Raw genomic sequence first — 11,715 nt, forward strand, 5'->3', positions numbered from 1 at the left:
AACATTTTCTTAATTTAGTTTTTTTCAACTGGTTTCATAAAACCCATTTCCTGGAGACTTTGTAGTCTTCAGCAGAGATAAAGAACATCTATAGAACACCTCTTTACTTCTCCTTTGTATATACCTGTAATACGCATGGCTGCTGTGCATCACGGGTGCCACCAAGGCCATGCCAAAACCTCAATTTGGAATCCATCCAGCTCCTCATTGGATAGTAATGGTTTTCACTGAACTGAGTTATGACCAGCTGTTTGCAGGCAGTCTGTGACATACTGATGGAGCAGAACACCGTATGTTGCTTTCCAAATCAAATGATACAAGGAGTGTGACAGTGTGGAGAAACATCTGTCATTAGCAATTTTCAGCACGCTCCACTAATTCTGGACAAAATACAGCTAATGAAGTTACTGCAAGAAACTTCAAATATCGTCGGCGCGAAGAGAGAAGCAAGAAGTCGGAGCTCTGTAAGGCTTGTAATCCGCTTCATTTGCTGTGAGAAAAATACAGATGGAGAAGGGTAATTGTTTTTGATCATGCCGTTTCAAAATGCAAATGCTCTTCTTTAATCCAGGAACAAAAAAAAAAAAGAGAGAGAGACTTAATCAAGGACAAGAGGATTTCTTCCTCTTTTTCCATTGATGTCCCATCCCTTGAGACACCTCATAGATGTGAATGGGTATTACAAAGACTTTAAAAGGTCTGGTAACTGGGTACAGACACCATATATACACAGATTTATTCTGTCATCTACAAACAACTCCTTCATTTACAGAAAAGGGGATCTGATTTAATATAGAAGACTGCACAGGTTGATTCTTTAATGAGTTTAAATCTGGGCTGGTAAATGTGATGCCAGGGGGTCCATAAAACCCCTCTAGATTATGTTTTTGAGATTTTTTTTTGGCATGTGTGTTACTTTCAGATTAATTTTTTATTAATGAAAACATGCAACTACTAGGTTTTCTTGAATGCCATCTTGGAGGCACTTATTTATTAGAGAAAATAGTAAAAAAATGCTCTCTAGATCAAAACAAGAAACAAACAAAAGGTATTTCAGTTTACAATAATCAGCCTAACTACATCTGAATCCACTCTACCAGAGCTTGCAACAGATTTTCCAATTTCTTGACTGAAAAAACAAAAAGGATTAAAGGACTTGTTGGTACATCCCTATTAAGTCTAGCATGGTTGGCTTCAACTAGAAAACATTCCCCAATTTCACCAAACTCACTACAAAAATGTAGAACTTATTTTTTTTGCAACTTAGCTCTTCCTCCTGCTCTGTTGACATTTTAACCACAGCCCACCTTAATAAAGCTCTGCCTATCATCACAGTTGATTTAACTTAAATCGTCATAGTTTTGGTTCTGTTTAAGTTTTCTTTTTGAGTTTTTATTGGTTTTGTTTGTTTGTTGTGTTATTCAAGTGGTTTTTGGTTATATTTGAGTTCTTATGTATTAATTATTTACCCTCTGTTGCCCTCTGTGTCAGTCCCTTCTCCTAGCTTCCCTCTAGATCCTTCTGTCCACACCTTTTCATCGTCTGCTAATTACGCCTCCCATTGTTTCTGTCTCTCATATATACAACTCCTGTTCAGAATCAGAATCAGAATCAGACATCCTTTAATAATCCCAGAGGGAAATAACAGAAGTTACTCTTTGCTGGTTCCTTGTTGTTTCTTGGCTCCTTGTGTTTGTTTTCCCTGATGTCTCTTGTTTTTTTTTTTTTCTGTTGGCCATTTTTTGGATATTAAATCTGCAGGAAACCACTTTAGCCCCCCTATCTGAATTTGGATCCTCTAAAAACCTCCACTCAACCTGACACAAATAATAAAAACTTCCTTTTTAAGTGTTTTCCATGAGGCCCGAAAACAGCAGTTATCAAACTGCTGTATAAAAAGACCACCTTGGATAAACTGCTACTGCAGAAATACAGCCCTGTCTCACAGCTGCCCTTCATCAGGTGGATTATTTAAAAGGCTAAACACCTTCTTAACAACGGCCAGCCACTTTAACATCTTCCATTCAGTTTTCTTTCTTCACTCACAGTACACAGACTGCCCTTCTTTACTGTAGGTCTTCAGTAACTACTGTATAAAAGCAGATTATGGAAGAACCACTGTACTGGCTTAATTGGACCTCAGTGCAGCAATCAACACTTTTTTATCACACATTGTATTATAGTACTTGGAAATCTGTGTCTGCTTTTCTGGCTATTTTTGTGCCGGTTGGTAACCTTACATCAGAAAAAAACAAAAATCCCATGTGGTGTTTCCCTAAGAGTCCATGTTCCGGTCCCTCCTGTTCATTACCTACATGCCCCCCCTAACTCCGATTCTAAGAAACAACAACATAGGTTACCATAACCATACAGATCACACACAGCTGTACATTATCACATCACCAGGTGACAATAAACCTATTCAAATGCTGGGTAAATAGATAAAAGAAATAAACGTGATAAAATGTACTTCCTCTGTATCAGAACAGAACTAAAACGATTGTTTTTGGATTAAAGGAGGAGTCTTCAAAAGTTGGCACACAGCTTAAGTTTAATAGCACCTGCTGCTGCCGCTGGACACTGCTGGTTCATCCAATCAAATATTTATGTTTTAATTAATTGTGAAATTTATTTCAGGTGTAGATAAACCCCCCAAAAATATTTCACTAAAATGTCAATTTTTGAGATGGAAACATTGTAACTAAGGAATGAAGCAGGTGGCTGAGATATGGAGAATAAGTCTACCACTAACAATATTCATTTGGCTCCTCTTACTTTGTAATTTGCCTATGAGCAGTCCTTAATTTATGCAGCCTTTGCAGTGAGGATGAGAGGGCTTGTGACAGGCAGCTCTGCTGAAAGTGGTCCTCCCCTGCAGAACAGTTGTTGCAGTGAGAAGTGTTGGAGACGGGTGGGCGTCTGGACCCGAGTATGGCTGCTCAAACATGAGGCCTGTGTCTATCTGGCAGCCGCCTCCCTGCGGCAGAAGGGCCATAAACCCGCCTGTGTTAATTTTGCCGTAATTATTGTGGGTGCCACATGTTAGGCAGGATGTCCTACCACTGCAGATCCACTCAGAAGTTTGCACTGAAATCCTTCAATGCTTGCCGCTTATAGCTGCAGCAGACGAGCCGATATGGATGGAGATGACAGTTGGCCCCTGTGATTAGGATGGGCTTCTCCTGGAGCCCTGCCCTGTGTCTCATTTCCTGTCTAGCCCTTTGTAATGATATGTTTTATGTAGCGGTTTTGGGGAAAACTGACTTGCAGTGAGATGACAATAATCACCCTCTAATGTCTCAGGGGGAGGGAGCGGCATCTCTCAGAGAGGACGTTGGTCATGAATATGCAAATTGACTACATTGGTCGGCTCTTTCGCAAAAACACTCTTTCTTGGTAATTTTTACAGCAGTCAAATAATGACCAAACAGTCCAGCCTTTGTTGCATTATGCCGTTATTATTGCTCCTCTTTTTTCACATCATCTTCAGTCCTTTCATCCCCACAAGCAGCCCTTGTCAGATGCCTGTGTCGTGCTTTGGCAAAGCTGCCCTATTTAGCACCCTGAGAAATCACACGATCTCTGCCCGTCTTTGAGGAAAGCTTTGTGTGTCTCTCCCATCTTGACCCTCTCCCACTCCTGCACTCCTGTCACATCCATCTGTCAGAGAGAGCTTCCTTCCTGTTGTCCTGCGATTCTGACAAGATAACCAGCACGCTCCGCTCTTGTTGAACAGCGATTGTTTCCAAAGCTATGAATTAATCAGATTAACTGCACCCTCATATTTTTTTCTCTTGCTTATATTCTGTACCTTACAAAAGTATTTATTCCCTTTTAATTCTTTCCATTTTGATACGTTACACTCACAACTTAGATTTTTCTTTTATTTGGGGTTTTATGAGATACAACAACACAAGGTAATGCAGCATGGTGAAGCAGAAGACAAATGATACATCATATTTTATCTTTCTAAGTTATTTATCTAAGAGTCATAACAAATTTGCGGTTTGCAACTATATGCTTTTGTCATACAGTACTAAATAATTTTTTATTGAGTTTTAGGATTATTTTTTATGATACCTGTATGTGTTTTTAAACCCTAATCATGCCTGCTTATTGTGTCTTAAGGCTAATGTTTTCCTAGGCCCTTTATACAATTATGACAATATCTGGAAATGAAATGTGAGCATTCAAATTGTCCTTCATCTATAAACAGTGTGTAATATCTTGATATGGCTACGACAAGTGAAGTCTCTTCTTTTACAAAGACATGTATGATTTAATGATGGAATGATGTGATGATGTGGCCCAGGTGAGGTATAAAATGCTCTTTTAGCTGTTCTTCCTCAGGAAGGGAGCCATTTTTAAACTGAGCCATTTCTCTGTCTTAAGTAAGATTACAATTTCTGTCAAATCTGTTGTAATATGTCATAGAAATGTAATGCATATATTATATGTTATATTATAAAGTGTTTGTTCCGAGTGATCCCTTCTCAGGAAAGAATCGAGGAGACAAAGCTTAAAGATGTGAAATCAGAGCTTTCAAGTACATGAGGCTTGTGAAAAAAACAAAGACCACTCATTTCTCTGAGCACACTGTACCTGTGGTGAGATATCAGAACACAACTGATTACCACTGATAAATAATTACCAGGCTTTTGCTGAATTTCAATCATAAGGGGGGGTTGTTGGCCTAATGGTTAGATCAGTGCGCTTATGCTCTGAGAAGGTTGCAAGTACCTGGATTGATCCCCACAGCCTCCACTTTAGGTTCTTGAGCAAGATCCTTAACCCCACACTGCTCCCAGGGGCCACAACATGGCAACCCAAGGGGAGTGGCGACCTAGTGGTTAGGGCATAAAGCATGGAATCCTGAGGTTCTAATTTCCAGCCCCACTCCCACACACTGCCACTCTGGATCTCTGAGGAAGACCCTTAATCCCAAACTGCTAACCGGATGCCCCACGATGTTCAGCCCACTCCTCCCTAAGGGGATGGGTTAAATGCACAGGAACATTTGTCCAATGTGAGATCAATAAAAATAAATTATTATTATTATTATAGATTCAGCTTTGCTGCAGCAAGGAAGCCTCTAAAACCTGCAGGAAAGCAGCCCTCAAGGACCGACTTTGGGCACGCATTGTTTTAGATGAAAGTATATGTGCCATGGTCCAGACCTAAATCCAATAAGAAATGTTTTCTCAGTATTTCACAAAAGAACTTAAGCATAAATGTTATTCCATGGATGAACAAAGATACTAAAAAGATCTGCAACTATCATTGCGGCAAAAAGAGGCTCAAACTGCTGACTCTGTTTGGCTTAATACAAATGCATGCCACACATTTTAGATTTCTATTTGTCAGATTTTTTTTGCTTTTTCTTCCACTACTCACTTGTAGACTTGTTTGTTATATATAATCTTGTAAAATGGCTGCAGAATGCTTTTAAAGACAATGTTCAACATCAAAGTGTTTAGTGTTGAGTTAGAAAGATTTTCTTATCTGTTATTTCAAAGCTTTAGATCCTCTCAGTGCACTAATCCTTATCGGCGCACCAACCTGTACCCAGGGGTCCCAGTGGTGTGAGTGTGGTTGTGACACCTAGACATGTCTGTCAGATCAGCACATGTCTCCCTGCCTTCATCTGCTGAAGTTGATTTGCAAGCTTAATGCCTGATTATAGGATGGATGACAGACAAATTTTATCAAAATTAAGGAACAATTAAACATTTCATCTCCGTTAATTACTAGCCGTAAATTTGGCGAGATGACCATGTGCTGTAGGAAATCAGCAACCATAACACATTTTAATGGGGCACAGCTGTCTTACAGCTTGGTAATATTTGCACAGTGCAACAGAACTGTAATTTATGAGACATAAAGATGGGGAGAAAATATGCATTTGATTTGGTGCCAGATTAGATTTTAGATTTACATTCTTCTATGAGATCTGAATTTTCGGTTTGCATCACAGTAAAGCATGGAAGCCATAGTGGTTAAATGTTTGACCTAAGCTGAGAGTGAGGTTTGTATTTTGTGATCCTGTATTCATAAAATTTATATTGCATTAAAAAAGAACAAAGTGGCTTTTTATTTTTGTGTATGGGGCAGTATTGATGGGTTCATGCTAAAGTAATCAGCCCCAGAGTTGTTGTCTGCCAAGGAATAAGCCTGGGAATTTCACCAAAATGTGGGAACAGCTTGGGAACAGATTGATGCAGAGGGGTGAAAAAGGATGAGAGCAAGTGTGCACACGGAATTGGTGTGTATGTGTGGATTTGCTCTCTGAGCCAATGCCAGTGCAAACAAGAGGAAGCTTTCTGTAAGCGACTCAGATCTGGTGTTCTCCAATGGTATGTCTTCACTGGAGTCTGGATAAGACCCTTCAGTAAACATAATCTTTTGGCCACTAAATTCTCTATAAAACATACAATAGTTAGTGTATTATGAAGCAACATGATTAATACTTCTACAGCAATTGAATCTTTTTTTTTTATCTAATACTAACTATCATCTTAAAACACTCTATCAGTTCCTTGGAAAGAACAATGTTTCAGTGTCTGCCCATGTCTACATTGTTGTAGTTGGTTATTAAAAAATATTTATAGAATTATTAAGTAGAATAAATGGTGATAGTAATGCATGTTGTAATATTTCCTTCTGTTGTAGAAAGTCCATTAGATATGTCCAAACAGGAAGTACAGTGCTCATGGGGTTCTCTCATAATTGCCACTTTTTTGGGCCCTTATCTATGTATTTATTTCAACATCCAGCCTCAGTGGACATTATTTCTACCAAAATGGGTCCCAGCTTTGTACAATTTTACACTTAAAGGTCCTATTCCATGGCGATTTAAGCCTTTTAAGTCAGCTTCAGACATATTATGTAAAATTGCTTTTGGCTCAGCGAATTATTCCTTTGCTGCGAAATATTAGTTATTTTCTGGTGCTATATATAAACTGCCTATAAATTGGTAGTTTATGCTCAATTCAACATAAATATAAATATCTGTTTAAAACCAAATAAGTCCCTTTCATAGATTTGATAAATAACTATTACCAGCACTGTTCAAATGGTAGAAGATACTCGCTTTATGTCAATAGTGATCAGTAGGGAGTCACTTAGTCTGATGTCCTCCAATTACTAGCTTCAGTAACTGCATCAACCTTTTTGGCGACTACCTTGTGATACATGTTTTAGCCATGCCAGGCTACTGCCACTGCACCTCAGTCGGCTACTGTCAACATTTGCATCAAATCAGACTTTTCTGTATTAATTTGAGTGCTCAGGTTTTTTGGTGAACCTTTATTGTCAGTTGAATTTTGATGCCTATAAAAGAGAATCCTATTTCTGGGTCTAACAACCAAGCAGTGCCCCTGGGGACCAGCCGGTGAGTGAGGAAGGGCTCTGTCGGACTTTGCTGACATGCTGCAGGCTTTGTTCAGTCGCAGCTTGCAGAGGTTAATTTAACTGCTGTTTCCTGGGTTAAAACAATCAGCGGGTGACACGATGGCAAGGGTCAACTGCTTGTGGCACTTCCCAATGATACCCAACTGATCTGATCTTGGGCTCTGTTTAGGTGCTGCTTTGTACAGTTCAGCACCCCTAAAGGCTTAGTTGACCCTCTTTAATGATAAAACATATTTCTCTTTCCCATCTCTTGCAACTGAAGCATCTTTACATTCTGCCCTATATTGTTGTATATGTAAATGGATTTAGATAGAGTGAGTTTTTACAGTACAGGTCAAAGTTTACATATCCCCATTTATGCAGTCCATACATTTCCAGTGTGCCTTAGATCTAGATCATTCTGGGATATTATTTATGCTTAAAATCCAAACTATTTGAAATGAAACTGAGACATTCAGAGGTAATTTTTTTATACACTATGCTGATGAAGATTCTCAGTCATCGAGCTGTCTACCATTTGAGAACGCCAGATCTGAGTCACTTACAGAAAGCTTCCTCAGTCATCATATACACTATGATTCAATTTACCAGTCCAGCTGATAATGAAACAGGCCCTTAGTGTCATTTTTTTTCTTTTTTCTTTTGAGTTTTCATTGTTTTCTTTTCCATTTTGTATTTGTTTTGTTTTCTGGTTGTATTTGAGTTTTTATGTATTTCTTGTTTACCCCCTGTTGCCTCCTTGTGTCAGACTCATTCTCTTAGCTCTCTACAAGATTATACCATCCACACCTGCTCCTCGTCTGCTGATTTGCCCAGTCTTTCATCATTCTCCCATTGATACCCCTCTTGTCCAGTTTCTCATTACTGATTCAACGTTCCACATTTGGTCCTTATGTATGTTTTCCCTGGTGTCTCTGGATTTTGGTTTTCTGAATTTAGTTTGTGGACATTTGCTTCAGTTGCCACCTTTTTCTTATTAATTCTACAAGAATCAGCTTCCTTCTCTGCATTTGGGTCCTCTAGAAACCTCCACACAACTTGACAGCATGATGCTGCCAGTCTGTATTATGGAGGGGCCCTCAACCCCTCCCAGCATACATGCGATTGCATTCAAACAGCTCGGTCCTGCTCTCTTCTGGCTGTTTCTCCAATAAAGAAATAAAAAAAATCTGGTCTCTGCATTTGGGTACTACAACTTTAATGGGAATTTGAAGAAAAACTAACTCATTACTTGTTGTTAGCCTCTAATTTCCTTTCCTGTTGATTTTAATGTACCATTTTTTTTTACATTTGTTTTGGGCTTTAGTGGTTCAAGAGTTCCTGATCCTGAACATCCTTACAGACATTCATCCATTTGGGTAAGATGGTTGGAAACTTGCAAAGTGCAAATATGTTACAACATGATAAAGATCCGAAACACTGGTTGGTTAATGATGAAGTTGGCTAACAATAGAATCTAGAAATCTCCTTATCTCAACTTAATTGGTAATCAATAGGGATTTCAGGACAACTGGATTGCTTAAAAGCTGTCCAGATTTAATTAAAACCAGTTTTAGTGAACTTGATAGTTTCTTATAACAAGGTGGACCACTACTGTCATAAATACATAGAAATCCTATTCCTGGCTGCAGAAAAAGGTATGGTTTCACTGCAACTTGTTAAGGGATAATTAATCATTACCAGGCAACTAGATCAGTTTATGAATGCATTGTATTTGTAACATTTTCCAATATTTTCCTCCCTCGTTCTGAACAAAGTCATGTTGCAGTTTGTGAACACACTCTGTGTATCTCGGAGCGAAAATATGACCACAGGCTGGCAAACGGTATGTCAGTTTGTGCACCGTGTAGGAGACTGACGAGGGGGCTTACCCTCACAGAAAGCCGGCTGTTGTCCTAGAAGTGCAACACACTGCCTTATCGCTTGAGGGAGGAAATCAGGGACAGCAAAGGACAATGAAGAGCATGCCTCATGTTTATTTCTGTTAAATAAAAGAACAGCTATTAGGTTAAATGTTACCACACAAAGGAATGATACACTGGTTGAGTGTGTTTGCAACTGCAAAGACTTTTACACTTTGTGAAGCTACTTATAGAGTGTTCCTTCAGTCAATGCATGGTGTTTTTACCTGAATATCTGATATTCAAGCAATTAGACAATTGGATTAGATGTAATTGATTTTCATTTTGTAAGCTGTTAAGCCTCTGGTGTTTAATTCTGCCCTTCAATGCTCTGGGATCAATTGAAATTTGTAGAAGTAATCCTCATTGAGGCAAGATTATTTGTATATTAAATTCCATGTCACTGTAAAATCTCCCAGTTTACCAAACAAAGAATACCATTAAAGAGCATAAACTTTGGGCCTCTACAGGAGCATGACAAATTAGTTTTGACGTCACACATGTCGGTTTTTAATCCTGAACATACTCTCTACCCTCCTGGTCATACTGTACATATGTCAAGGATAGGGACAGCACCCCCTGCCAGGGTTTCATACCAGGCTGAATCTGTGTGAATAAAAGTCACACATGAATGGACATTTGTGCTCCTTAACTCTACTGTAGAGCATAATTTGCTCAGTGTTTGACAATAGTTTCAAAAAAGAAATGCGAAAAAGAGAAATGTTAGGATAATTATCGTTGATGATGTACGGGGAGAATTTGCTCCTTTGCTCAAGTGAAACAATACATTAGCTACCCCCCTACAGTATGATGGGAGACAATATTATCTCAGAAAACAATGTACAGTATGCTTGGAAACCTGATTGAACTAATTTTGATTATCCTTCTCCTGTTTATTTGTCACAGTCATGGTGAGGCTGGTGCCTATCTTGAGTAGGCTATGGGGGAATGGTGGGGTACACCCTGGACAGGTCACCAGTCCATCACAGGGTGACAGAGATAGAGAAGCCTGGTCATACAGTACACACCCACACACAACTAAGGGAAATTAAGAGACACTAATTAATTAAACAGTCCTGCATTTGAAGTAACGAAAGAAACCAAGCATGCATCGGAAGAACATGCAAATTCCATGCAGAAAGATGCAGGAACTTCTTGCTGCAAGGCATCAGGGCTAGAAATAAGAATTAATTGTCCTATGTTTTGTTTCAGATATAAGTTAGGGTTAGTAATAATAATAAGCTGCATGGTACCACAGATTGATTGCATTGTTTGTATTCTGACCTGAAGTCCTTCTGCATGGAGTTTGCTTGTTTTCCCCATGCATGCGTTGGTACTCCCTGGGTACCCTTAGGTAGTGAGTGTATGTGTGTATGTGTATGGTTGTCTGTCTTACTTGGCTCTGAGTAGCCATTTGGCTCTTTTGCCCAGTGATTGCCGGAGACAGGCCATCATGGAAAAAAATTGGTATGGAAATATCAAAGCGAAATTTTAAGAAACCTGCGAGGAAGTTAAAGCCAAGAACAAGTGGACCTTCAAAATGGAAAATGCTTCTGAAGTAGCTTAACTATTAACATTCTTCTATATTTTGGAACAGCCATAACAAAACCCTGATCTTATTCCCATATAAAACTTGACAAAAGCTGAAAACCTTTTAGAAGGATTGCCAAAACAAGTGGTCAAAATTTTAGAGTTAAAAATATAATTCCACTTATTACCAAATAAACTGAATAAAACATATGATTCTTAGTAAGGTTTTAAAGCATTATTTTTTTTATATAGGATTGCATTAATATATAATGATACCCCAGCTGGCCTTGCAGTCATACAGCTTGACCTGAAACTGTTGTAACAGAACCGACAGGTTTATGCATACGCCTCAATAAAATTTTCAGAAACAAAATTAACATTAACATTGATGTAAAATCCAGACAACCACGCAGCATCCTTTCTTCATGAATCCTGACATGCACACTGATGCGTCTTTGGGGACACCTAACCAGAGCTCATGTATCCGATCGTCCAGCAGGGTGCTTATAACGTAACACATAAAGGTGTGACATTCCTAACATATGTCAATAGTCACTACATTTCATGCATGTCGTGAGCACCCCCCCCCCCCCCAAATGTCTCACCACATGCGACATACCACCTTTATTTGACATCATAAACGGGTGTCTGTGTATTTCTGTGTGAGCTGATGGATTAACACAGGTCTCATGTATCCTGGGTAGATCTGTGTTTGCTTTCTTTGACAACTGGCCGTGTGTGCTTTGAATTTTTCTGCGCGTGTGTGCGCTCTGACGTGGGCCAGTGACAGCTGAGGAAGAGGACTGTATTTGTGGAAGAACAGCATGGCTGCAGAGAGGAGCGGAGATCCTGAGGGAGGCCTAATGGTTCCACT

Source organism: Cyprinodon tularosa, unplaced genomic scaffold (genome assembly GCF_016077235.1).
Source record: "Cyprinodon tularosa strain WSP-4 unplaced genomic scaffold, ASM1607723v1 ctg33, whole genome shotgun sequence".
NCBI lineage: Eukaryota > Metazoa > Chordata > Actinopteri > Cyprinodontiformes > Cyprinodontidae > Cyprinodon > Cyprinodon tularosa.